At 41.4% G+C, this 26721-nt stretch overlaps 1 protein-coding gene across 4 annotated transcripts in view; it reads right to left on the reverse strand.

Moving 5' to 3' along the window:
* Positions 1-26721, reverse strand: part of ENOX1 (ecto-NOX disulfide-thiol exchanger 1) — a 365131-nt gene that overhangs the window by 249850 nt on the left and 88560 nt on the right. For all 4 annotated transcript variants that reach the window (XM_085215818.1, XM_085215817.1, XM_085215815.1 and 1 more), the window contains exon 3: positions 5137-5214. The gene's annotated coding sequence lies outside the window, so the exon portion shown is untranslated. The remainder of the gene's footprint in view (positions 1-5136; positions 5215-26721) is intronic.

Raw genomic sequence — 26721 nt, forward strand, 5'->3', positions numbered from 1 at the left:
TCCTCCTGGAAGGTGTCAATATTGATGATGTTTGGCTGAGCAGCTGTCCTCCCCCTTCTATTATTATTATTCATGATGCACGATTGATTATTCGGAGGACACTAGTGATAGAAAACTTAGCAGTTCCTTGCTGTTTTTCTTTTAAAGGGACCTGAATGAACAATCATTGTTTCTGAAATGGACTACATCCACCATTTCACCTCACCCATTGTTCACATATCTCTGTGCAGCCAGAATGTGGGCATTGAAAAGGTGCAAGATGTGTAGTTATCCATATGTTGAGAGCTATCAGTTCCACCCTTATTGTCTCTTAAAAAATGTCATTCATTACCTACTATCATACTTGAGAAGAATTTAAAGGATAGAAGAGAGAGAAGACATCGGCAGGGATTCCACCTAGGCTGAGGTAAGATAAGGATGTGAGCCACTTTAATTTAGGGTACACTTCCAGCATTAGTTATCAAGTTATCAATCTCCTAAACTTTGGGATTATTTTACATAATTTTTATGCATTTGACAGTCATACTGAGGATTTCCAGGTTCTTAGCACTAGCACCTGAATTAAGAAGTCACAATACACAGAGGGATGCAGATACACAGGAAGAAGGAAGAAATCCTTAGAAGTTTTAAAATTGATATCTGCAGGTTTTACAATTGCTTATTCTGAAAAATAAACACATAAATAAACATATCAGCTCCAATACGGAGGCATTCTTTCTTTCAATACTCAACAGACAGCTATAAAGAAAGTCACATTCAGCTTTCCCCTTTCTTCACAAGAATTAAGACACCAAATGGCTTAATATGGAACAAAGGAAGCATAACCTGGATTTTAGGAATATCCCCTAAGGGTTGTGTAGTTCTGGAGAAGACTATATAAAGAGTAACTGAAATATTCCATGCTGGAAGATGTTTAGAGTTTTGTTCTTTTTGTTGTTCATTTTTGTTTGTTTTGGTGGTGGTGGTGTTTGTTTTAAGCATGTATCAAGTAAACATCTCTCACAGATTATTTAGACATCTTGATTGCAACACAAGCAAATGAGCCAGATGATTTTCAGTGTCCCCAGGGCACTCTCAACTGCTGGCATGAAAGATCACCCTTTATTTTATGGCATACCACACGAGTTAAGATAGGCAAAGATCATTAACTAATTGCCACTTTGAAACATAAGATGATGGGCAATGGGGTGAGACAAGTAAAGAGCCTTTCTCCTGATCCGAATCTATAGACACTTAGGTCAGTTTGCAGGAGCCTCTCAACCATTTCCCTGTTCTCCTGGGAAGTAGCTGTGATTAAACAACAGAGTGGTGTTTCAGGATGCCACTGGGCTGCTCCTCGGATAGAAGAAACACTGGCTGCCATTCCCATGAACTGCTTGGAAACAACTTAAAATCATTGGAAGATCTCTTTGTTCTCTTGGTTGTTTGTTTTCCATGCATCCATACTTATCCCATTGCCCTGCAGAAGTCCTGCTAGGGCCACAGCTTTCATTCAGGTCAGCAAATTGTCATTTTATTTTTTCTAACCATCATGTGCCCCTTGTCTTGATATGGGCAATAAAAGAGAAGAGTTGCATGGTCACTCTGAACCATCATTCACATTTTAAAAAGTGCATATATGCATTTTAGACAGTTTGTACATACATCCCATGATTTGGACATATTAACTTTTACAATCTCACCATCTTGTTTTCTCTTCTAATGAAATGCAACTGTCCCTCCATGGCAGATCAGTGAGATTTACTTTCCCCATCCTCCCATTTCATTCTGCCACATTTTCCCTGAGCATCTAGCTTATAGATTTTCTCCAGCTAACAGACTACTTGTTTTCCATCTGTTCAATAATTCAGATGTATACATCAAACGCACATATGGCACATTTACAGGTAGCAGCATCCCCTTCCTTTCTCCCAGGTAATTTGCACATAAGGTGCACAGAGAAAACAGATGCCTGTTTGCCCCCTCGGACTACTGGTCTGTGCCTTGACCTACCACTTTCCTCTCCCCTAACCTCCATGCAGCCACTACTTTGAGCATCACCTCCAGCTTGGAGAGGGAGAGCTGAGCCCTCACAGGGCCCACAGGCACCAGGGCTTGGTCCCTCCAGCAACATGGCTCAGAGGCAGGCAGGAATACCTAACACAGCCAGCAGCAGCAGGGCTCTCCAGCTATGCATGGAGCACTGGTCAGAGGTCAAATGTATGGCTGCCATGCTTACACGCTCACATGGAGAATTGCTCTCTTAGGCTCTTTCCCTCCTTTCTCCCTACCTCCCACTATGACTTTTGGCAGCTTAGTGTTTTCATAATTGTTAAAATACCCTCAAGAAGCAGCAGTACAACAGAGAGGCGCACTCTGCACTCACATCCCACTAAGAGCCAGCCCTGGGCCAGCAGGCCACAACACGAGGAGAGCAGAGTAGCTGATCCCAGAAGATGGGGATTTTTTCCATCCCACACCACAGCCCATTGCCTAACAAGGCTCTGAACTATTCTCACTGCCTTTGGTTTCTTCTGCTTACTGTACAACCAATACACCTGTTTCCTCCTAAGAGTGTCAAGGGCAAATATTTGAGCAGACATGAGAGTCAAGAGGTGCATCGCTTAGGGACCCAACAGGAAAATTTAAGAAACTCCAGCAATAAAGGAATGAAATTCCAGTAAAGTAAGGATAAGCAACAAAGGCAGAAGGGAAAAGGAAGTTTCTCTAGAGAATGTACAAGGGATCCTAAGCAGGAAATAAAAGAAAGTTTAAGAAAACAAGAACCATATAGGAAGATACTTATAAGAAAAAAAAAATACACAAAATTTGCAGTGGAAGTCATGGGATAAATGGAAAAAGCTGACCTGGATTAAAGAAATTATTTGGCGAGACCAGTATCCTGTTTTGCTTCAATGTCAATACCAGATGCTACAGAGAAATATTACAATAGGTACGTACACAGCTGCAGAGGCAGCTTCTCTCGGACCCCAGGCAGAGGGCAGGTGAGTTCAGCCTTCATCCAGACAACTGCTGTATAATTGCTCTTTAACTATGCAATATGAAAAATGCATCTGTGATAGCATTCTTACTGATATAAATATCTATTTCTTGCAAAGGTTAAATGTAACACCTCTTGATAGTGCCTCGTAGCAGTACTTGCCAGTGAGAAATTACACATGGTTTTTCTTTCTCAGAAATGTCTTCCCTGTTAATTTGTTTTCCTTTGTATTATAATGAAGTTATAGCACAGTAGTATTCCAACTATTTCATGCCACATGGTAATATATATCTAATTGCACATACATCAAATTAATATTGTATTTGTGTTAAACGATGCAACGCTAATTTGTATGTATATCTCAAAGCCATTATTTTTCAGGAATCAGACTTGTGAAAGAGAAAGCTTCTAAAAGGTGTTTTAGATAAACAACTTGCCTAAACTTTATTGCAGAGCAGCTGTTGGCTGCATTTGTATCAAATTCATTAGGCCCAACCATGCTTTACTTCAGCAAACTCAGCTGCAGCTCTTGGAAGCCTTTGGTGAGCTGTGATTCAAACAGCTCTCACAGAAGCCTGGAAAGGAAGATTTTAAAAAGCTGCCTCTGCTGTTCATAAAGGATTTACAATCCAAATGCCAACACGTGCAACAAGTTTTCTCCCTTTATCCTGAGCACATTTCGGTGTTTGCACTTTTTTTTCCTTCTGCCCCCAAAGAAAAACAGAAATTTTGCCAGGAGGAACAACATCATTAACGAAAAGAACAGTGCATTCGTAAAGCTTTAGAAGGACACAGATCATTCAACAGTTGTGCAATTACTCTGAAAAGCTACTTATTTTTGAGCACAGAGCTTTCACTCAACATAGGCCTGAGGCATCCCGATCAGATCTGTATCTGCAGCATCTCAACTAGCACGATCTAGGGCTATTGCTCATTACAGAAGCTGTAGTTATGTGTAAGGTTTAAATCTAGGTTCAAACAGTCTCCAAGGCATTTTGAAGATGGGATCACATTAAAAGGTGCTACCAACTCATAATAATGCCTGAGAATAAACTGAAAGTAGTTTTGGATACCTCTGTTACCCTAAAACCACCTGGTTTGGATTTTATTCCTTACTTTCCCTACAGAACTCATACAGACTAATGGAATTCTAAGTGACTGCACAGAGGCAACAAGAAAAGCAATTATACCCACAGTGCTGTCAGGCAAATAAGTGAACAAAACAGAGCATATTCAAACACGAACATTTTTGAAAACCACTATTTAGGGCCAGACACAGCTCTCACAAGCCCTCATTGTGCTCTGATCACAGGGTATGACTATGTAGATGTAGAAGTTGATTCGCACTGATTTCTCTGACAAAATGTCTATAAAAACACTGTTCTGTACTACCTTCAAAAGCAGTAAAAAATCAGATTTTTCTCTATAATATACCTGCAAGGAAAAAAACATATTGAAATGCAGAGGAGTGTATTCTACCGTCTAAATCATTGTGATTGTAGGCCACTGTGCATCGAAGCACTATTGTTCTGGCTGACAAGGACACAGCATTAGCTACAGGCTCCTCAACACTCCGTGCCATGCTGACACTATAGGAATCAAGCCATTACTATTATGCCCTTCCTACAGTTTCTTAGGTATCAACTCTTTTTTTAATATATTTTCTTAAACTTTCCATGAACCTGAACTCCTCCTGACCTGAAAGCCCCAGCTATTCTGCTGATCTTAGCTGACTGTGCCTCCAGAAACATCCTCAGCAATAGCTGAGGGACAGCCGCTCACGCAACGGCAACCTGGGTGGGAGGCATCGACCGCAGGGCTTTGCAGGGTATAGCAGTTCCAGCACACACTGAAAGACACAGTGGTGATGTGAAAATGACTTACAGGCCCAATTCCTTTCTGCAGTTCAACACTATAAGCTGTAATAGTTCACTTCAAAGGAAAGATGAATGGGTTACTCTTCATTTATATAACGGTAACAGAATAGAGTTATGTCCTAAACGCTCTGCAAAGAAACCAAAATCATTCTCTGCAACACTTGCTCCAGATTAAAATTAGATTTTCATTTGACTTGCATGCATTCAAGATGGAAAAAAAGATAACAAAACAGCACAGGAATCCGCATGCTGAAATAGAATGAAGCAGAGGTTACAGACCTGTACAAAAGAGGGTAACTTCTCAGCAGCCCCATCACTGTATTTCCAAAGGAACGTTACAAATTCTCATGGCCAATCCTGCAAGAAGTGGAAAGAACCGTTAAACCTAGAGAGTTTCGAAAGAGAAGAAAATAAGATCAGCTGTCTCCTTGGATACACAATGCTAAAAGCCAGTGTAGAATTGGTTTAGAGAATGTTAAACATTTTAAACTACGGAAGCAGCAAGATCTTAACATTTATTTAAATATAGCAAAGCCCAAGTTAAATAAAATACAAAATGCTAAGTTCTTTTAAAAGACATGTTATTGAAAACAGTGATGATAAAAAGGCAATGAATGTATGGGACTGGATTGAAAAAAAAAAGAGAGAATACTACACCAATTTATATTCCCTTTGAACTGTCTGTAATACAGACCTTAAAGTGCATTTTCAAACATATAACATATCAAAGAAGCAGACATTTATTTCTAGCCATGGCACTTCTAGGCTTTTGGTAAACGAAACCAGAAATAGTCTAGTGGAACTGCGCTGTGTGATAAAGCATGTGCTGATGGATTCTGCACAACATCAGTAAACAATTGTTTTTTCTTTTAACCCAGGGATAGAATTTCAGCAGTAAACAAATGTCTTACATCTTGCATGAATTCTTCAACGGATTCGAGGCAAACCTGTCGTTTCACACCTCCTGCATTTGCTATTCAAAGTCAAAATACAAGTCAGATTCCCCAAGATCTATGAGTTGCTATGTTTTTGATTATGACAACTATGATACACAAGGGTAAATCCAATACACCACAGCTTTCAGCTATAATCCCCTGGAATCCACACCCGTTGTTATGAGGATAATTATCTGGGTATCCCTGAGGCCAATTTTTGTAGTTTTCATATAAAAACCACCTCTTGCATAAGACATGAAATTTAAAATCATCCCCTTCACAGATATCATTGAGTCACTCCATTACCTCTGGGACAGATATAAATTATGCATTCTTTGATTCTCTTTAAAATTTTAGATGCACAGGGGGACTGAGAAGCATCTAAATGGTACTAAAAATATAAGGCATTCAAGAAAGAAACAATCACTTGTATGGCATTAACTGCTACAGTGCTCTGAAGGCTCCCTGCCTGGTCAAGAAAAGCACATAAAGCACTGAAACATAGCAGCAGGCTTGCATGCTAATGGCTGCTAGTGACAAGGACTCATTGAATGTCACTGCTTCACATACTGCGTACTGTTCATTTTTCTTATCTGTGTGACCTCTCCTTTGAAATGACTGATGAAACTCCTGTGAATTAGCATCTCTGCTTCCGGGCATTTGCCACCAAGAAGGCATTCAGTAACATCTCTACTAAAATGCAAAAATGAAGCAGGAAAAACAAATCGTCATCTCAACAAAAAAAAAAAACAAAACAGTCACCATGTCTGTTAAAGGATACTTGGTCTACCCAAGTATCGAAGCTTTGTTAAGTTGGCTTTTACCTTGATGTTCTTTAAGAGCATTGGCTTGTCACAATACACGCATTCATACTGCGTTGGCTAACATTTTCGTAATTGGTGTGAATAAAAGGAAATAGCTGTTACTGCTAGAAAAAAGAAAAACAACAACGAAATATCTCTGTTCTAGTGCCCTGCTGCTATGATGACCTATTTCACACTAGCATCTGTTCTGTTCTGATGAACCACTCCAGATGTAAGCTGGCAAAGCAGCACTACAAGTATGTTGCCCAGACATCCACTGAGCGCTGCAGATGTTTGGTTCCACGCTTCACACTTAATGTGTGTCTGATTAATTTTTGCTTTATTATTTCAACTCCAAGGCCCACAGAATTTCCTATAAAGTTTGTAGGATCTGTATCCAATCTGCAACCATAAGGAGCAGCTCCTTCTGTGTTAGCGGCTTCATTAATATCAGGAGTAACGAGCTAAAAGTGCTTTGTTTTGAATTCCAAAAGAAATGCAAACTTCAATAATCTATTATGCTTTTATATTATTTGCCTGAGGATTTAACACCACACTCATTTCAATTTCAAAATTACAGATGTTTGTAATATTCAGATGCACTGGTCTGACCAAAAATATTATGCCCATGCTCTGCCTCAAGCCCTTGACCTGAATGAGGTAAGTGACAGGGATATGAATGACTTGAGCAGAAAACCAAACACAAAAGTAGTTTTATAGTGAAGTACAATATTTCTTCTGTCACTTAGCCATTTTTTTTCCTCTCAAAATTACAGGGTAGACTGCAAATCTTCAAGGCTAGCAGCCACTACGACAGACTAAGTGCCATTTAAAAGAATAATAATTTATGACACGCCTTGGTAGAATAGCAGAGGTCACACAGGAAGACTCCCTAGGGAGGGAAGGATGACAAAGGTTACGGAGATGACTAAAGACTAGCCTACAGGAAGGGATTTTCTTGGAAGGAAGATGTTTTGTTGCACAGCTTCATCCTACCTAATCCATGGGCACCCCATCCAAGCAAACAGCTCACATTTAAGGTAGCTGCGAGGCATCGCTTACAAAATATGCTTCTGAAGTTCATGGTTTAGCAGCTTGGCCATGCACCAGGGCCCACAGAGCTGGGTCTGCCCACAGGGCATGATATGATGTACAGCAACAGATTTGGAGACCCTGTCTCCCACAGCAGGTGGACTACATTTGAAGTATCTCCAGAGCTTTTGGAAGCTAGTCTCTAAAGAGATCCCACTGCCAGGACATTCAGTGCCATTTTCAGATATTTTCTGGACCAACAGAGAGCATTGTTTCTTTCAGCAGCAATTATAAGAGTTGGTGTAAGATGAGACCAAGCTGAGTGGACACAACAGAGGGAAGGGACACCATCCAGAGGGATCTGGAAAGGCCAGAGAAGTGGGCGCACATGGACCTAATGAGGTTCAACAAGGCCAAGTGGAAGACGTTGCACTGAGGTCAGGGCAATCCCACATATGAGTACATATTTTTAGAAGAACTGAGAGCAGCCCTGTGGAGGGGGATTTGGGGATCCTGATGGATGACAAGATGGACACAAGCCAACAGTGTGCACTTGCAGCTCAGAAGGCCAAGTGTAGTGTGTCAATAGAGGGGTGCCCAGAAGGGAGAGGGAGGGGATTGACCCCTCTATTCTGCCATTGTGAGGCTTCATCTGGAGTACTGCATCCAGGTACCAGCACAAGAAGGATGTGGAGCTGTTGGAGTGGGTCCGGAGGAGAGTCATGAAGATGATGAGAGGGTTGAAGCACATCTCCTATGAAGAAGGGTTGAGGGAGCTGGGCTTCTTCAGCCTGGAGAAGGCTCCAGAGAGACCTGGCCTTCAAGTACTGGAAGGGAGCTTATAAACAGGAGAGACTGAATTCTACACTGTCTGATAGTGACAGGACAAGGGGAAACAGCTCTAAACTGAAAAAAAAAAGGGGAGATTTAGGTTAAATGTTACGAAGAATTCTTCACTCAGAGGGCAGTGAGACACTGTTATAGGCTGCCCAGAGAGGCTGTAGATGCTCCATTCCTGGAGGAGTTCATGGCCAGGTAGATGCGGCCCTGGGCACCCTGATCTCACCCTACCCATAGCGGGGAGGTTGGAACTAGGTGATCTTTAAGGTGCCTTCCAACCTAAGCCATTCTATGCTTCTATGATTCTAAGAAGAACCTGTGATACTGTGCTGATAGATTCTCACAGGCAGTTGTAAATTTGCACAGCAGCCATCAGTTTTGCAGTACTTTGGGCCACATTTTTCTTCCCTCAGCTCCTGTGCTCACCCCTTTCAACTGCAGCAAGTAAAAAAAAAAAAAACCAAAAAAAAACAAGGATGAAGACAAGCAGGAACAACTCTTCTTGGCACAGCTCCATTCTGTGCAGCATCATTTCTGGGCTCATAAAATAAGCATTAAGTGGTGGGAGAAGCTAGCGCTGCGAACCTGGGGGTAACCAGCAGTGTCTGCAGAACATCAGAGCGATAAAGAAAAGCTTAACCTGAAGCCAGCATGCAATACAAGACAACTCTTATCTCTTCAGAAATGTGTGGCCATAACCATTTGGGAAACTGACAGCTCTCAGCTGCTCCCGATGAGTTTGGACAGTGCCTGCAGCCAGATCAATGGTTGGCGCCTGCTGATGGGGCTCTGAAGGGTGCAGCTGTAAGAAGGGCCAGGCAGGAAGCAGTTATGGAATGCTTTGGGTATAAAGGATTGTGCCTCGTTTGCTGCTGGATGACTGCAGAGCCCATCCTCCCGGTGTTCAGTTCTATGCTCACAAAGAAGATCCTACCTGCCGAGGGCAGGGTAATTGCCCAGGTAGAAATTCTCATTTTCATTCAGAAATTCTCATCTATTTCCTGTACAAAAATAGGGCAATTTGCTGAAGGGGACAAGTTGGGGACATTAGGAGTGTCTGCATTCTCTTGTTCTGGCAGGCTCTGCTCTATTAGCATGGCTGATGAAGCCTTTTGCTGGCTGTTCAGATCACAGAAAAATTTTACACTCTCATAAACACAGGCAAATGACAGCAGAGCATGCCTACGGGAGACCCAAGGGCAGAAGGTACCTAGGAGGCGGAACACGGCTGAGCCAGCCCCACATTACAGCAGTGTTTTATTCCATGCATCACCTGCAGGAAAAAGGGGAGGAGATCTCATTGGAACACAGTGCACACAATGAATAACCTATCAGATGCCCCCTCCCAGGTGACAAATTCACAGGGCACGTTCTCACGAGCCCTCTGAACCCAGCTGAAAAAGGCAAACGAGATTGTCAAGGCGTGCTTTGCCTAACATGTATTGTTGCTTCCCAGCACTAGGCCATGACGGGCTCTCCATGCGGGGTTTTTATACTCTCTGGTGTTGATTTTGCGTGCTCTGTCTTCCTTTATTAATTTTAAACAGAATGGGGGGATGTAAATTCACCATTGGGGATATGTCAGTGTTTGCTCAACATGCTCTATATACCTTTATTAATTTTGTATTGAATGGTGGATGTGATTTCACTCCAGGGTAAAATCAGTGTAGACAAAGGCCATTCCCACTGCAGGGGAGCAGTGGGGAAGGGGAGATCTTTTCTCTCTGGGTTTGTTTGAGAGATGTGTGTGCTTTCAAGGATTTCTGAAGCTGAGGAACTTTTGTTGTCACGAACTGACAGTTTCAGTGCCATGGCCTACTGGTCTGAAGAGGTTGATTATCTTAATATACCATTTGTTATGCAAGTCTTACAGCTTGCAGTACATTTTACAAACAACAGACGATGCCTTTTTATAATGCAGGAATAGTACACATGGGGGGAAATTAAAAAGCTTTCAAAACTTAGAACAAGACCCTTTATTTTAATGGAGCAAATGCATTTAAAAAGCTGCACCAACTACAAAAGGTTTGTTGTTTGACAAAGATTTGCAAGGTTTAGCATTGGACGCAGTGCAAAAATTTCTTCATCCTTCCCATCCCTCCAGAAAGACCACATTGGGCTGGGAGAGCACAGGAATGCTCAACTCCCCACACTGCTATTCTTTAAGGACTCATGGAGGTGTACTAAGAGCTGTTCACTTGTAGATAGCTCTTTGCTACCTACCTTAAATTCACAGAATCACAGAGACATAGACGTTGGAAGGGACCTCTGGGGATCATCAAGTCCAACCCCCCTGCTAAAGCAGGTTCCCTACAGTAAGTTGCAAAGGAAATTCCCCAGACAGCTGTGATACAGAGGACACCTGACCAGAGAGCTAAAGACCTATTTTCCCGCTCAGAAGACGCTGCACTAAGATTTATACCAAAAATAAGGACGTGCTAGAATTTATATTGCTGAACAGTGCCTTACTGAAATTACTGCTCATAACAAACTTGAAACGGTGAACTGAATTAATTACTTGTTTGATCAAAACGTGTTATAGACTTGAGAACTGAATTATGGAGTAGCTGCTACTCATGGCACATGTTTATGGGACAAGTCATTCTTTCCCTAATCTGGTGCAGCTGGCACGTGAACTCCTTGCATGACTGTTGGCAGGGGGCAGGAAGTGTTTGCACTCGGGCCAAAGAAGCATGGTTCCCATACTGAGCACCAGAAAGAGCAGATCTGCTTCAGCTGAAAAATGAGTAAGGGAAACAGGAAAGCAAGGGGCTGAGGTCTGCAGCTGGCTGCTATGGGCTCTACAGGTCGATACTGAGTTAGTGCAAGGGAAAGAAGGAAGGGTGGGATTTGGAAACTGGCTCACATCCATCCAAGACAGTAGCATGCAATCGGGGGAAAAAGTAATAAATACCAGGTACATGTCACAGCACACAGTGCTAACAGTCTGTAATGAAGGCAAATGCAGTGACACACACCAGCTGTGCTGCCAGCAACCTGGGGTTCCCAGAGACTGAAGGCAGGCAGCAGGGAACAAGGGGACAAGGTTGGGACCCACTCGCCCATAGAAGGCAACAGGAGTCTCCCAGTCCTTCATCTGTTAGCTGCATCCTAGAAAAACTGCAGGTTGGCATTTGGTGTGAGCTTCTGTCCAAGTCCGCTAAAAATGGAACATGAACTAGAGCTCTGGTTTCTGTCCTTGGCTGTCTTGCAAGCCATCATCTTTCTCTTCTCTCTTTCAGTGCCACCATGTATGAAACTCTGGAGAGGAATTTCATTCAGCCATGTAGCTATCCAGAATATACACACTGGAAGACTGTGCTACCATTCAAGAAGACCTGGACAGGTTGGGGAGTTGGGCAGGGAGCAATCTGATGACATTTACCAAGAGCAATTGTAGAGTCTTGTACCTGCAGAGGAATAACTGCATGCATCAGTACAGGTTAAGGAATGACCTACTGGAGAGGACATGTCAGGAGAAGGACTTAGAGTCCAGGTGGACAATAGGTTGACCATGAGCCAGCAGTGTGCCCTTGTGGTCAAGAAAGCCAGTGGTATCCTGAGGTGCATTAAATAGAGTGTCCAGCAGCTTAAGGGAGCTGTTTCTTCCCCATCGACTCTGCCCTGATGAGGCCACATTTATAATAGTGTCTCTAGTTCTGGGCTCCCCAGGGATCTTCTAGGAGTCCAGTGGAGGGCTACAAAGATGATAAAGGGCCTGGAGCATTTCCCATATGAGAAAAGGCTGAGTAACCTGGGTCTCCTCATCTTGGGGAAAAGAAGACTGAAGATAGGATCTGATTAATGTTTATAAATATCTAAAGGGAGGTGGGAGGCAAATAGAAAACAAAAAGCACTGACATGGATGAGGCCAGGTTCTTCTTGGTGGCTTTGCAGTAGTCAAGGAGTAATGGCATAAAACTTGAGCATAGTAAATCCTGTACAAACATGCAGAAGAACTTCTTTACAGTAAGGGTGACAGAGCAATGGAACAATCTGTCCAGAGTATAGTGGAGTCTCCTTCTATGGAGATATTCAAGACCCATCTGGATACCTATCTGTGTCACTATTGTAGGGTACCTGCTTTACCAGAGGGTTTGGACTCAGTGATCTTTTCAGGTCCCTTACAACCCCTGCAAGTCTGTGATTCTGTGATTCTCTAAAAAATCTTATTTCTATGTATACTGCATCCCAGAGCCTCCCATCCAGACCTCCAGTGCTGTTCACAAAATCTACTCTCTCCCTGAGAATAAAGTTACTGTAGAACAAGGTAAATTAGAAGGAACCCCTGCTGTTCAAACAAGTTTCTCAGGGTCTTCTCCAGTTAAATTTTGAGTCTGTCTGAAGGAACACCTCAGAGCCTCTCTGGGCAATTTGTGTTAGTGTTTGATCACACCCATGGTGATTTATTTTTTTTTCCCCCAACTATACGTAATCAAAATTTCACCTGTCCCAAACTGTATCTGTTGCTTCTTGTCCTATCACCATGCACCTTTGACAAGTTTGGTTCTGACTTCTCTGTCCTTTCCCGCTAGGTAGCTGTAGGCAGCAGCAAGATCCCCCAGTGACTTTTTCTTCGACTGAACAGTCCCAGATCTTTCCAATTCTTCTCAGCCATCCTCTGCTCCATCCCCCTGAGCATGTTGGTGGCTTTCCATGGGACTTGCTTCAGCATGTCCATGACTTTCCGGTTTTTGAGAAGCCCAAAACAAGACACGGTATTTCAGATATCATCTCACAAGTGCTGAACAGAGGCAAATAATCACTTTCTATGTTGTGTCCAGTTGAAAGCATCCAGGAAGCTGCAGTGCGCAGAGCTAGATCAAGATGTCCTAGAAACACATGCCCAAATATTAACTAAGTATCCAGATTTTTGAAGTGTATGAACTAGCACTGACACAAGGAGATGAGGGTCAGCCATGTGAGTCTAAAGTAGCAGCAGACGAGCTAATTGAGAGAAGAAAGGTAGGGAACACCATCATATTTCAGAGCACATAACCATCTGAATATTAGTATGAAGCACCTACAACCAAGCTTAAATTACTGCTGATCCTAACAGGAATAAAAACAGCAGTAATTTGCCCATTACAATATAATAAGGCACTGCATCATACAAACAGATTTTTTTTTAGTATTAGTGTACTCTGCCTAAATGATGTACAATACAAGCATAAACAGGTCATAAAATGGGACAAAAGTGATATAAACCAATTGACTTTAGAGCCACTTCTGTAACATACTATCAAAAAAATGAAGGATTGTGATCCAGTCAGTGTTTGTTAAGAGATGACATATTTCTGTCTTCTATCCAGAGCAACAGTATGCTGCAAATAAAATCATCCATTGTTCTGCCATATTACATCTCCAATACACAACAATGCATCCTACATATACCTGGTAATGAGACCACTAGGAACACGAGGAAAGAATTTCTAAGAGGAAGAAGCAAATAAGCACACATGAACATGAGAGGAAAAATAGCAATTCATATGCTATCCTTCTAAATAACTCTCTCAGCAAAAAGCCATTTTAGTATTAAGACCATGAAGACTGTAACTCTAGAAAAAAACAAAAGCCTGGAGCAGAATGTTTTTATCAGGAGTGCAAGTACTGGGTCTATTAAAAAAAAGTAACTTTGCATTATCATCACTTTTTATGATGGGAAAAGCACCATAAAAGTGAGTCAGCACCCAGAGCTGATCCTAAGGAGCAATGGAAAGCAAGACTTGGTTTTATTCATTCTCTGTTACTGAAAGAAAAGAATGAGAAGAAATAGCAAAGGTTCTTGATCATTGCAGTGATTGGGGAATCTGCACATGAAATATAAATTCTGGTTAATTAAGATATTATTCAGATGAGTAACTCTCTGTCACAGATAATCCTCTGCCAACAGAGATCTACTATATGGACAAGACTTCCAACAACTCCCCTCTGTGTCAGCAATATTCCCCATCACTTCCCTTTTCCTGGAAAAAAAAGGCACTGAGTTATCAGAAGTTAATGAGTCAGTATAAGCTCACTCCTTTTTTTTATTTTTTTGCTTTAACTTTATCCTCTTTTGCAAAAGGCTTATTCTGATTTCTTTTGATACTAGTTTCTTAAAGAGCTTTACTGATGATAAAGTCCTGCCACTGACCCAGCAAAATTAATGCACTGATGGTATCAGCTCAATACTTCTAAGCAGAGAAAAGTGGTCTTTCGGATAGAACTGCTTTTTCTCAAACCAAGGTCTGTTGCTATGTTTATGTATATTCAAAATAATCTGATGGGACTGGGGCCACAAAGTGGACTCTGTGGTCAGAGGAGGTTAACTACAAATAATGTTGAGAACTCATGTCCTAAACTATTTAAAGTATAGAAGAGCAAAGCCAGGATTTGAAAGCGCATTCCTTCTTTGTATTACGGGCAGGAGGAATGAGCAGTGCTTGTGAGGGCTCCCAGAGGCTATTTCTCACTAAATAAACTGCTGGGATCAAGATTTGCTGGAGCTTCTTGATGGCCTTCACTTCTGCTCTCAGTTGTGTGTTGGGTAATTAGGCCTGGAGGGGACACCTGCATGTCTCGCTATGCCAGCGTTCACCTCCGATAGGTTCTGCATGAGATGAGAAGAGGCTTTCTGGCTATCCATCAGCAGGACTGAGCGAGGACACCTGAGGGATTCTGCAACTTCACACTATCGCAGTAATGAGTGGGGAAATGGCCCTAGCGGACAGAAGGGTCATTATTTTTCAGAACAGTTTCCCTACCCGCATAACCTAGCCTGCACACTTCAATTTTAACAAGCTGTTCTGTAGGCAGAAATCAGTCTGACAAGGACTTTGAGAAACAAAAGCATAATTAGGATCCTAAAACATCTCCAGTTACATGTTGGCTGTGCCTTTGCAATGTTACCACTGATTTGGAGCCAGCAACTAGTGGCTAAAAAGCTTGAATAAAAATATATTAAAAGAAAAAGCAATCCTCCCCCCATACCTCAAAATCCAGTGTACGCATAGAATCACAGAACCACAGAATCATTAAGATGGGAACAGACCTCTAAGGTCACGTAGTTCAACCATCTACCTACCACCAATTTTGCCCATTAACCATGCCTGTTTGTGCCACATCTATGCATTTCTACAACACCTCCAGGGACAGTGACCTCCCTGGGCAGCCTGTTCCAGTGTCTGAACACTCTTTTAAAGAATTTTTTCCTAATACACAACCTGAATCTCCCCTGGCACAACTTGAGGACTTTCCCTCTCGTCCTATCAAATTTCAGGGTGTATCTTCCAAGGGAGAATTTTAAAGGTATCTTTTCACATCTCCACAGCTTTGCATGTCCAAAGATGCTGCAAAACCAGCATGTGTGCACTGAGCACCAAATAGCAGCAAGAATTCTTGATTGGAATTAATCCTTGAAGCACTTGTTCTTGCTCATATAGTAACACTGCAAATTGTTTGCACTCCAGAAACTACAGTCACGCAAATTAAGGTCACGTTTTGAACAAAGCAGATTATTCCTGTGCCTGCAACTGACTTGTATGTGTATTTGTAATGGGCCCATCAGTAAGACATTTGTGCCATGAGCTAATAATGAATATAATGATGGAATAATAGCAACGTTACATGCACAGACAGGCCTTCCATGGACTGAAGACTGTGCAAGTGCAAACAGAGGTCACCACTGGAGAGTATGGAGACAAGGTCTCCTGTAGCCTTGTTGTAAGAGCCATATTTTCAAAGAATAGAAGCCATTTTTTGCAGCTGAGCTGCTGTGGTTGCAAGTAAAGATTACAAAAACAAGACTTTTGTGAGAGAATAAATGTTTCATAAGGCATTTACAAAAACAGTAGCAGTTTGCATGTACTGCAGCCTATAGTGTGTTTTGCACCCCACAAATACAAGCCAACAGAGAAGTGGGGCACTTCTCTGATCTACAGGTCCTATTTTTGTACATTTGCAAAGATAAATATCCAGATTTCTGCAAAAGTGATTTCAGATAAAGATTTGAAATTCCTCCTGTTTAGTTAAAAATATAGATGAATATCCAACATTAATAAAAGTAGGAAGAAAATCTGTTTTGTTTTGTTTTCCTGGAATCTGCCACCTTTACAATCAGCTTGTTAATAACACAAGCTTCCATCTGTCAGCAGCTCCACAGCATATATATGCAGTGCTTTAAATATAGAAGAGGATATAAAGTCCCTCAGAGAACCCACACTGCTCTGTTAATGACATATTTTGATGATGTTTCCTACAAGTTTCCAGTCGTGGCTGTGTCAGCAAGCTCTGGCACAAAAGACCAGACAGATGCATGTTGACTAGACAGTATGTGAAGAGGAGTCAGGTTAAGGACAGCACTGGGGCCAGAAACTATTGCTTCTGCACTGGAAATAAGGCTGTAATTTCTAAAGCATCTGCAGGATAATGTCCCTCAGGAAGAGAAACAGAACAATAAAAAATAATAATAATTAAAACAAAACAAAACAAAACAAAACAAAAAAAAACACAGTCTTCAAACCTATTTTTCTCAAGGTAATAGAATCATTAAGGTTGGAAAAGACCAATAAGATCTTGTCCACACATCAACCCATCACCACCATGCCCACTAACCATGTCTCATTGTAAGAAGATTTATACCTAAGACAGGAGAGAGGAAAAGGCTTCCAAATTCTCGCAGCAATTTTGAGGACACTATCACAGAACCTATGCTTTAATGGCCAGATCCCAATTACTCATATGCCTGTAAATTGGATTGTACAGTTCTGTTGCACCCACTTTCATGTTCAGGGATATATGGCTACACACTTGAAGATTTAAAGCAGTTACTTTACTCGTTGCATAAATTTTATCCAGGTAATCAGAGAGAAATGTTCTATTCCAAATAGAATCCAAGAACCTGCAATAGTTGATACATATTTGTAGGAGATTTTGAAAAACTTTTATGACAAAAAGTTCTTTAAAAATTTACAATTTTTAATTTTTTTCCCCCGCTGAACAGCTCAGTGAAGTGTGTCCCAGACAGAGGCCCATAAGGGACCAAAACACTGGTTATTTGTTCTTTTTTGCTCTTAACAAATGAAGCAAAATATAGTTAATACATTATGCATGTCTTCAAGCATATTTTTATTTGGCTGTTTTGGTTTGTTGTGCCTTGGGAACTTTCATTTTGTTTTGCTGTGCCTTGGGAACTCTGATTTTATTTTTTCTGGTTAATAATAAAATTGAAATATTAGGGCAGAACATCAACCAATCTACAGGGCATGAGATTTTTCTAAGTTTCAATGAAATAGCCTCTCAGTCTCTTTTCCACTCTGTTATCTTATCAGCCACCAAACTGCTCTCAACAAGTTGACCTGTCAGAAAAGCAGAGCAGGCCAGTTGCTATTAGTCATTTCATTTCCTATAACGACGATCTGTTGTTTCACCAGTGAATAAGATATATTGTTCCAGCAACATGCTATAGCATCCTACAGTTAAATTAAACAAGTAAAAGACAGTTCTCTGCCACAAGGAATTTAGTCCTGTTTCAGAAGTGAAATAGTGAGGGAGAGCGGCAAAGTGAAAGGGAGAAGGAAAGGGAAGGGAGGAGGACAAGGCTGACGAGACTGGATATACATTGACTACATTCACATACGAGTGCTACTTCTGTATTTTATTTTGGGAGGTTGGTTTTTTTTTGGCAGTTAGCAAGAATTTGTGTTCCCCTGGCAGAATATAAGAAAGGTGAGGAGTAAGTATCGGTGAAGGAAATTGAGACCAAGGAGATGGGCTAGAAGGCAGCAGCTGATGGGTTCTGGTGCTTGTGAAGGGCTACCAAGTGTCTCCCAGTTAAACCATTGAGTCATAGCAGCTCCTGTTTTCTCCTCTGTGCACTCTTCTCAGTTGCACTCAGTCATACAGTCATCCTTTTACTGTGAGGCATCCCTCATATACAGCTCACGTATCAGGGAATCACGCTCTGGTATGCTCGAACTGAGCAGGAACTTTCCTGGCTCACTGCCTGGGAATGAGCTGAGAAAGGCTGGGAAGTTGGAAAAGAGAGCCTCAATAGGAATTCCCACTGGCAACCTGTTATTCCTTCTCTGATGAAGCTTCCCATGGTACATCGTGTAGTTCCTGACAGGTCCATAACCAATTCAAGAGGCTATTACAAACAACAGACTGAAACCCAAGCCTCTGAACTGCCTTTTTGGTGATGTTACTTGCTTTCGGGGATGATAATTCCCAGCGCATGGTTTGCAGATGCCACCAGCTGAGATCATGCTGGTCGGAAAGACAGCTGGCAGATTTGCTCTGGTTAACTCCAGTCTGCCCACCAGGCTGCAGATCTTCCAGTGGGCATTTCAAGTGTCCATCAGGCACAGAGCAAAAACAAGCTGAAAAAAATATGAGGACTAAAATTCTGAGGCCTGAGATAGGCCCTGAATCAAAGTTGAGGTATAAAAGAACCTCACAAACTCACAGTATATCTAATATGTGGAGTATTAATCACACATATAAGATGCCATTTATCCATATTTTGCCATGTCAGTATATGTATTCTGGTGTTTAACTACAGAAGCTCTGTGCTCTATGCTTATTGTCCAGTAATAATGGTCAAATGGTATCTTTTTTGATCACAAAAGAACTGATGATGGTAAGGTATTAGGGCAATTGTTGATGTACCTTTCTTAATCAGCATCACTAACCTCAGGTAGTAATGATTAGATGCATTTATCTTTCTTTACTGTTGAGCTTATTTTTTTACTATAGGAACTGCTTTATTTTTGTATTATTTTCAAATAGTAAAATAAGCTTATCCCTTTTGTTGGTGTCTGTGTCCTTCCTGTAAACCCTACCAACTGGCAAAACAGAGGCCAAGACAAAAAAAAAAAATGCTCCTCTTGGGGGGCCCTGAGAAGAGTGTCTTTTCATAGCTTTAGTCCTAAACATTGCCAGTGACTTGTGCTTTTTAAGACTAAAAGCAATAGCCATGTAAACAGCAGCTTTGAAGCTGGTGTCAGTTCAGAGACATCACCTGGCTATCCTATAACAGGTGCTGCCCAAATTCAGAACCAGAACTTGGCTGGAAACCTGGGGCAGCATAGGCCCTTCAAACTGCTGCATCGCTGCTACAGCAAAGCATGGGACAAAGCTAGTTATAGCTAGGCTGCCAGGAGCTGATTTTGTCCTCTGTTATGCATCTATACTAGGCTGACTGCTGTTGCAAAAACAAATCTGTCTTGAAACAAACACAGAGCCAGAAACCCAACTTATTTAAGAAACAAAAATGGTATAGACAGCATTAGATTACTCACTTCTCCAAAAACCTGTGTCCATGTTTAGATAAGATAGTTTCTCACCTACCTCAGCCTCCCCTGTAACTCAAATTAAGCTCAGGCAAACAGCCAGCTTTTTTTCATTCCTTTCCTGCTGAACCCATACTGGCATCTGGATGGATTCCTTCTCCCCTTTGTCCTATCTGGGATTCATTGTGGTTCATCCTCCTATGGAGGATTTTGGAAGTTCAACTGCACCAGCCTTTCCCTTGGCTGGCTGGAGAGCCTCAGCACAACCCCTCCTAACTCCAACCAAGCTGCCCTGATCACAAGGTGTAATGCACCACTGGCTTAACCTGGGCCCTCAAAGTTCCTTAGTGGCATCAGTGTACCACTGCAAGTGATATCATTAGCTCTGTCTCTTAATGAATTTAATGAGTCTGCAAATGGCATCCCGCCATAGTGACATGTTGGAAATGACTCGCTACTTTCCTTGACTCTGCTGCTTGGGATGGACAAGTTCAAAGGTGAGCCCTCCTTTTTTGGCTTTGCCACTCTTCCAGTTCTTTCCTTAGTAACTCTCCTACTTTAGTGGATCAAAACTTAATTTGAACTTTCCAGGATATTCAACTGGGGAAAAAGAAAACCCTATTAAATTGTGACATTCCATAAAACACTACTGTGGATGACGCCTTAATCAATTTTAACTTCATACCCTCGGTGCTTCACTGTTCCCCTTTAGAAGGGAGTAAGTCAGCCATCACACACTAATTCTCATAAAGCAAACGTAATACCCCTTTCCTACCTCTTTTGTTGTAGTTGTTGTTTGTTTTTCTTTCCGGTGTCCGTATATCAGAACCGAGATTCTTTAAATGGCATTCAGAAAAGCTTACAATTATTTCTGTTTGCTTTCCTTTATCACCATGCTAAGGTTTCACTCCACCGATACAGAGGTACTGTTTTTCCAGCTGGAAGCCAGACCAAGACACAGCAATAGAAGCAACGGCCAGATCCCACTGGACAGCCACAGACTTTCAAAGCTGTTGTGAGCATGAACTCATTTAAAAATTCATTTAAGAACCATTAAAATTAATTACAAAAAAGAGTAAGAAAGCTTACCTTACTAACAGCTTTACAGTCTTTACTGTATCTCATCTCTCAGCCTGGATCCCAGATGGTCAGAGAACTAAATTGGTATTTGAGTTTTAATTATTCTTGTTATTATATTGAAGATATGTCTGGAGACATATTATGAAGCTTCTTATGAATGGCCAGGAAGCAGGCACACATAAAGACCATCCAAAAGGCCTCGTCACACCTTGTGTTCTGGGTCAAGTGGTTGAACTTCCCCATGCAGATCTGCTGCGATTAGGAGGACTACAGGCAAACCACATGGCCGAAAGTTCCTTAATGGCATCTGTGTACCACTGCAAGATAAGTTTGCTCTGTCTCTTAATGAATCTAATGTATTGGGAACTGGCACCCAGCCATAGTGGCACTGCTTGAGGTTGGAGAAGAAATGGGTCAGTTTCCTTGACTCTGCTGCAATACTTGGGGCCAAGTGGCCGAAAAACTCGTGCCCAGCCAACATCCATACATCATGCTCCCTATCAGAGCTGTGTCTGGGAATTTTACTTGCAATGCTTTCCAGATACTCAGAGGCTCTCAAACTGGCCAACAATGCCTCACATGAAGCTGATTATTGTGCTAATTAGATGTGCTGGCCTGATTCTTAGTGGAATAGCTATTCCACTTTACTCAAATAGAGTGAAAAAAATAGTGAAAAAAATAGAGTGAAAAGTGTGGAAAGAGCATCCTGCAGACAGCACATGGGCTGAAAGACTTCGTCCTGGCACTCCTCTGCTCCCCAGTGCTCACCCCACACTCACCATAACTACGTCACTGAGAGTTTAATGCATCAGGTGGGGGGTCCCATCCAGCTGCAGGGTGCAGAAGGGCTGGCAGCATCAGCCACCCCAAGGACAGGAAAGCAGCTCAGGCAGTTAGACCAGGCAAGGAAAGCAAAGTGTCAGACAGGCACCCACGTCAAAATCTTGTTTGGCTGGTGTTATCGGAGATAGATATTTCAGTTGCCTTTGCCATATTATTAATTCATGCCCTCTCCATGCATCACTGACTGACTTAGAGTTGCACAGAACCCAAACATATATTAAAAATACTACCATTGCATAAGCAGCTCATTAAAATGGATTTAAAATGGGGCCTATAAAATGAAAATAAACAAATCTAAACCAAGGGTAGAATGCCCTTAAAATTAGAGGTATATGCTTGGCTGGAGAAAACAAACGAGAGAGAGCTTTCCCATTTCAGCCACGCAGATGTAGCCACCCAAATGTATGTCCTGCTACAACTGAAAGGCAGATCCAGTGTGATTCCTTTGTAGGCAAATAATAATCTCCTTAGCTCCAGAGACATCTGAAAATAAATGGAAGTTGAATATTTGATAGTTTGGCTAGATTATTCCAAACAGATTCTATTTTCTCTAATTCCACAAAATAGATCCCTTTAAGGATATGCTTACACCCTCAGCAGTAGTGTTGTGCTCCATCTGGATATTATCTAAGCTGCAAAGTGTGAGACACAGACGGCTCTGCTCCATGAGAAAGAATTTTGCTGTTTTCCTGTAAGGCAGTGCCCACACTAAGACTGCCTTCCAGAAACTGATTTTCCTAAGTCAGAGGGTAATATATTACCAAAAACTTCCAAGACAGGGTTTTAGCCTTAGTGCAACTAAAGAGACATGGGTTTTACAACAATATTTGCCATTTTGAAGTGTTTAGGATTTTGAAGTGTTTAGGATGCCATAATAAAGCAAGGCACTGAGGTGTTCCTCTGTCCACTATGAATGCAAATGGAGGATTTGATTTTCTACAGTGCTTTAAAGATATATTTGCAACCAGACTTACAGATCACAATTAGCAGATAAGTGACCTAGCCAAAATGAAGATAGACGTTTAATGCAGCAAGTTCAGTATCACATTTAATGGTTTGGAAATCTTCCCTTCTATCTGGCAGCCAGGGTCAGCATCTGCCTATTCATCTTTTTCGAACAATAAACACATCAGTTGAAGGCATAATATTGTATTATTATGGGACTCACTATGGAAAGGTATGTGGCAACAATAAAAATGCAGAGTATTTACTGCTTAATATGCCTGAGATCCAGCACTTTCCAGCTTAATGCATTATTACTGGGAACATTAGTTTCAATATCTAATTTCCAAGGGATGTGAAATGTTCAAACCCAAGTGGAAGAGAAAATGAACTAGCCCAAACCATCACATTTTGAACAGCATTTTTAAATAACAGTTTTTCTATTCTAATGCACTGTATCTACAGTTCTGAAACAAACTCCCTCATTTTGCCTTCTATTTTTTTATTCATTATCCCCTTTTGGAAAGGATGCACTACGAAAATCTCTTTTGTAGTGTTTTAGGAATTGAGCAATTTTATGTTATTTTAATAACACCACAAAGAGCGCTAAATTTCTCAGCATCTATGATACAAGGATTTACCAGTTGTTTCCTCCCAACGTTTTTTGAAACCTCCTTTTCCACTGGGACCCTTGGTAAACCACAGCACTTCCCACTGTTGGCTGAGACATCAAGCATAACAAAAGAGAAGGAGCAGTTATTTCCCAGCTCTACAGCTCCAGCATGATTCATGGGGGGAAATTTACTCCTGCTTCTAACCAGATGTCATGGCAGAAGAAGTGGACACACCCTCAGCAGATGGGCCCTCAACTGTCTTGATGCTGACAAAACACGTTTCCATTAAATTTTATGTCCAGAATGACCCACTTCCACTTCTCACACAATTGATGCCATGTCCCAGCAAAGGCTGTTCATCTTTTCCCTGAGCTGTTGTAAGCTTTACAGAATTGGAAAAAGCCTGCTAGGCCAGAGGGACCTTTGCAATTACATAACAGCTCAGCACTCTTCCCAGAAGAATTTCTTCTAACATTGCTACTACAAAAAGGAGGGGCTTCACATTTTTATTCTACTTTTGACCAAAACTATCCACATCAAATAAGGGAAGCGGTATTTTTTATACTCAGCACTGTCATTAGGAAATACACTGCAAAATAAGCAAAACATAGCAAGCTTTTTTCAGAAAATATCCCCCAGCTCATGTGTGTGAATGACCCATGTTTGCTGCTGGTAACAGCCTATCCTGACATTCTTGAAAAGCTGGAGGAGATCCATGCTACTCTTACAAACTGAACACTTGCTGAAGAAAAAAACTACGTATGTTGTATGAGTTAGAAAACAACTTTGAAATAAACCAATCTACCTTTAGCTTTAATGCATACCAAATGACATAGCATGATTAATCATAGAATCATCACAGAATCAAAAAATCATAGAATGGCCTGTGTTGAAAAGGACCATAATGATCATCTAATTTCAGCCCCCCTGCTGTGTGCAGAGTTGCCAACCACTACACCAGACTGTCCAGAGCCACATCTAGCCCGGTAATAGAATCACAGAATCACCAAGGTTGGAAAAGACCTACAAGATCACCCAGTACAACCATCCACCTAGTACCAATATTTCCCACTAAGACATGTCCCTCAGTAGAACATCTAAATCTTTCTTGAACACCTCCAGGGACAGTGACTCCACCCCCTCCCTGGGAACCTCTGATTCTCCAACCTGCTACTGTAATTGCATTAAAATATCTGTTATTATTTTTGAAGGGAAATACAGCTTGGAGTTTGGAATATCGTGAAGGCTTCCATCCTTCCTTTGGCCAACATATAGATCTGCTGCACAGCCAAAGGAACACTCATCTTTCATGACAAAGCCACTTCCACATTATAGTCTTCTATAGTAATCTCACATGATGTCAGAAGTGCTGCTTTACGTCTTGGGAATAATTTGTCTGGATAAATAGAATCCATAAAGCAATATGAAGAAACATTTTACCAAGGACAAATGTTGCCTTGGGATTTTTTTTACACTAGTAATAATTACTTCCGTGCTCCTTTTTTTTTTACATGGCCCCAAAAGAGGAGTTTTAAATGATGTTACTAAGTTGATGAATTTGTGCTTATATGAAGGGAGTCAGAAGCCACTATTTCACATCTGCTGTTTTTATTCTGTGGTTTCCAGGCCCAGGGCTTCCAGTCAGATGAGAAGCACTCAGCCCCTCCTGTTTTCTCTTCCCTTCCTTCCTAGGAATGGGAAAAGAGCCAACCCACAGATATCCAAGCTAAAATATACTCAACCTGCACTATTTTGCAAATACTCAACATTTTGATATCTCTTTAAAATTTTCAGAATGTTGTGCCTTTTATTTTTTCTTTTTTTTCCAGTAAGCCCCTAGAAGACAAAACACTCAAACACAGTTCATTTTCAAACCCTCTTTTTACCACCATATATTGGTGGTAAATATTTAAACTGTATTTTGTCAGGTTCTCTGGCAACACGAACTGCCTAGAGCTTCTTCTCATGGGGTTCATGTCTTCAAAAGTATACTCACTCACAACAGGGTGAAAATAGCAGGTGAATATGCAAGACCAGTATTACTTATGGTAGTAACTAGCATCCTTCAGCATGTTGCTTAATCCAACACAGCAACACAGACCATAAATAGTAGTGCCTTCTTGACGAAGCTATGGCATCTTGAAGTCCTAACAACTTTTCTAGCATGTCCTTGAAATGTCCTGTTCTTTTCATCACTGCTGAGAAAATATCACAATCCCTTTATTTTTCTACCCATAATGATAGGGCAAGCAGTGCTGAGAAAAAAAAAAAATGTGATCACAATAACAGAGGAAGAAAACATGATTCATGGGCACAGAAAGTAAATCACTAGGAAAGTCTGTCTTGTCCTCCTTTTTATTTTACTCATAGGTCAAGCGATCTTAATGAAGTTTCCTCCACATGTGCTTTATTGTTTGCTCTTATATACAGCACAGTTATTTCAAACTCCTTATTTCTTTTTAAAAGCTGTACTAAAAGAAAGTCCTGTATGGGTTAACTGGGTCCTTGCTGAAAAGCTGCTACATTTACAAGTATCTGTACTCTACTCTATGATTTACCTGCCATCACCACAAAAAGTTACTGATGGAAATCGGTGAATGATGATGATTCCCTACCAAGTAATCTTCAGATAAGGAAATGACCTGGTACCCAGGTACTTCCCTCTAACTTCCTGCATACAAATGGAGGTTGATAGCTGCCTCAATCTTGTCTGTTTACTACAACAAAGGAGATAAATTACCCTATTACAATTCCATATGCTAATTTGAAGCTGGATTAAAGCCAGGTCAAGAATCAAGCGAGTCTTGCTTGCTATTCATTTAGTCAGGGACCCTTATTTAGTTGGAGAAGCAGTGGAGAAAAAGCCTATAGGTGAGAGAGAGGAAAGGGCTTAAGAAGGAGGGAACAAAGTTATGTCTGCAGCCTGGAGATGTTGCTCCTACCTTAATCCACCTTTCCTGGCTGGCAAACATTCCAAAAACAACTATCAGTGTACAGAATACATTCCCAGGGTCTCTGAACAGCCAGGCTAAAGCCCATGCCACTACCACCTTTACTCTGCCCCTTTTCTCCATCCTTTGGCAGACTTGTTCACCTGCTCTGTAATTCTCTACGCTTTATGTTCCTCTACCTTTTCCTTCAGTTTTTCTTCTTTCAAGGGACCTTTTGCCATTCCTTTCCCTTCTGCTGATCTTCACTTTCAGCATGATGATGATGAAAATGAAACTACAGCTGCGTCTGAACATCATTTGCCAAACCATTCCCTCCTTCACTCTGTCTACAAAGCTAGAGCCCAGCACCCCCCGCCCTGGCCTAAAATGCTTGTTCTTTTCCCTTTTGATAAAAAATTCTTCCAGAAACAGTCTCAAATTCCTGAGACACCAATCTTGACTGGGGAACCAGCTTATAGTCACATACAAACAAAAAAGACCAGCAAAGAAATGTGGAGTACTTAAATACAAATCACTAATGCTGATCCATCAGCAATCTTTTTTCAGACCAC

This window comes from Meleagris gallopavo, chromosome 1 (assembly GCF_905368555.1).
Source record: "Meleagris gallopavo chromosome 1, MGAL_WU_HG_1.1, whole genome shotgun sequence".
NCBI lineage: Eukaryota > Metazoa > Chordata > Aves > Galliformes > Phasianidae > Meleagris > Meleagris gallopavo.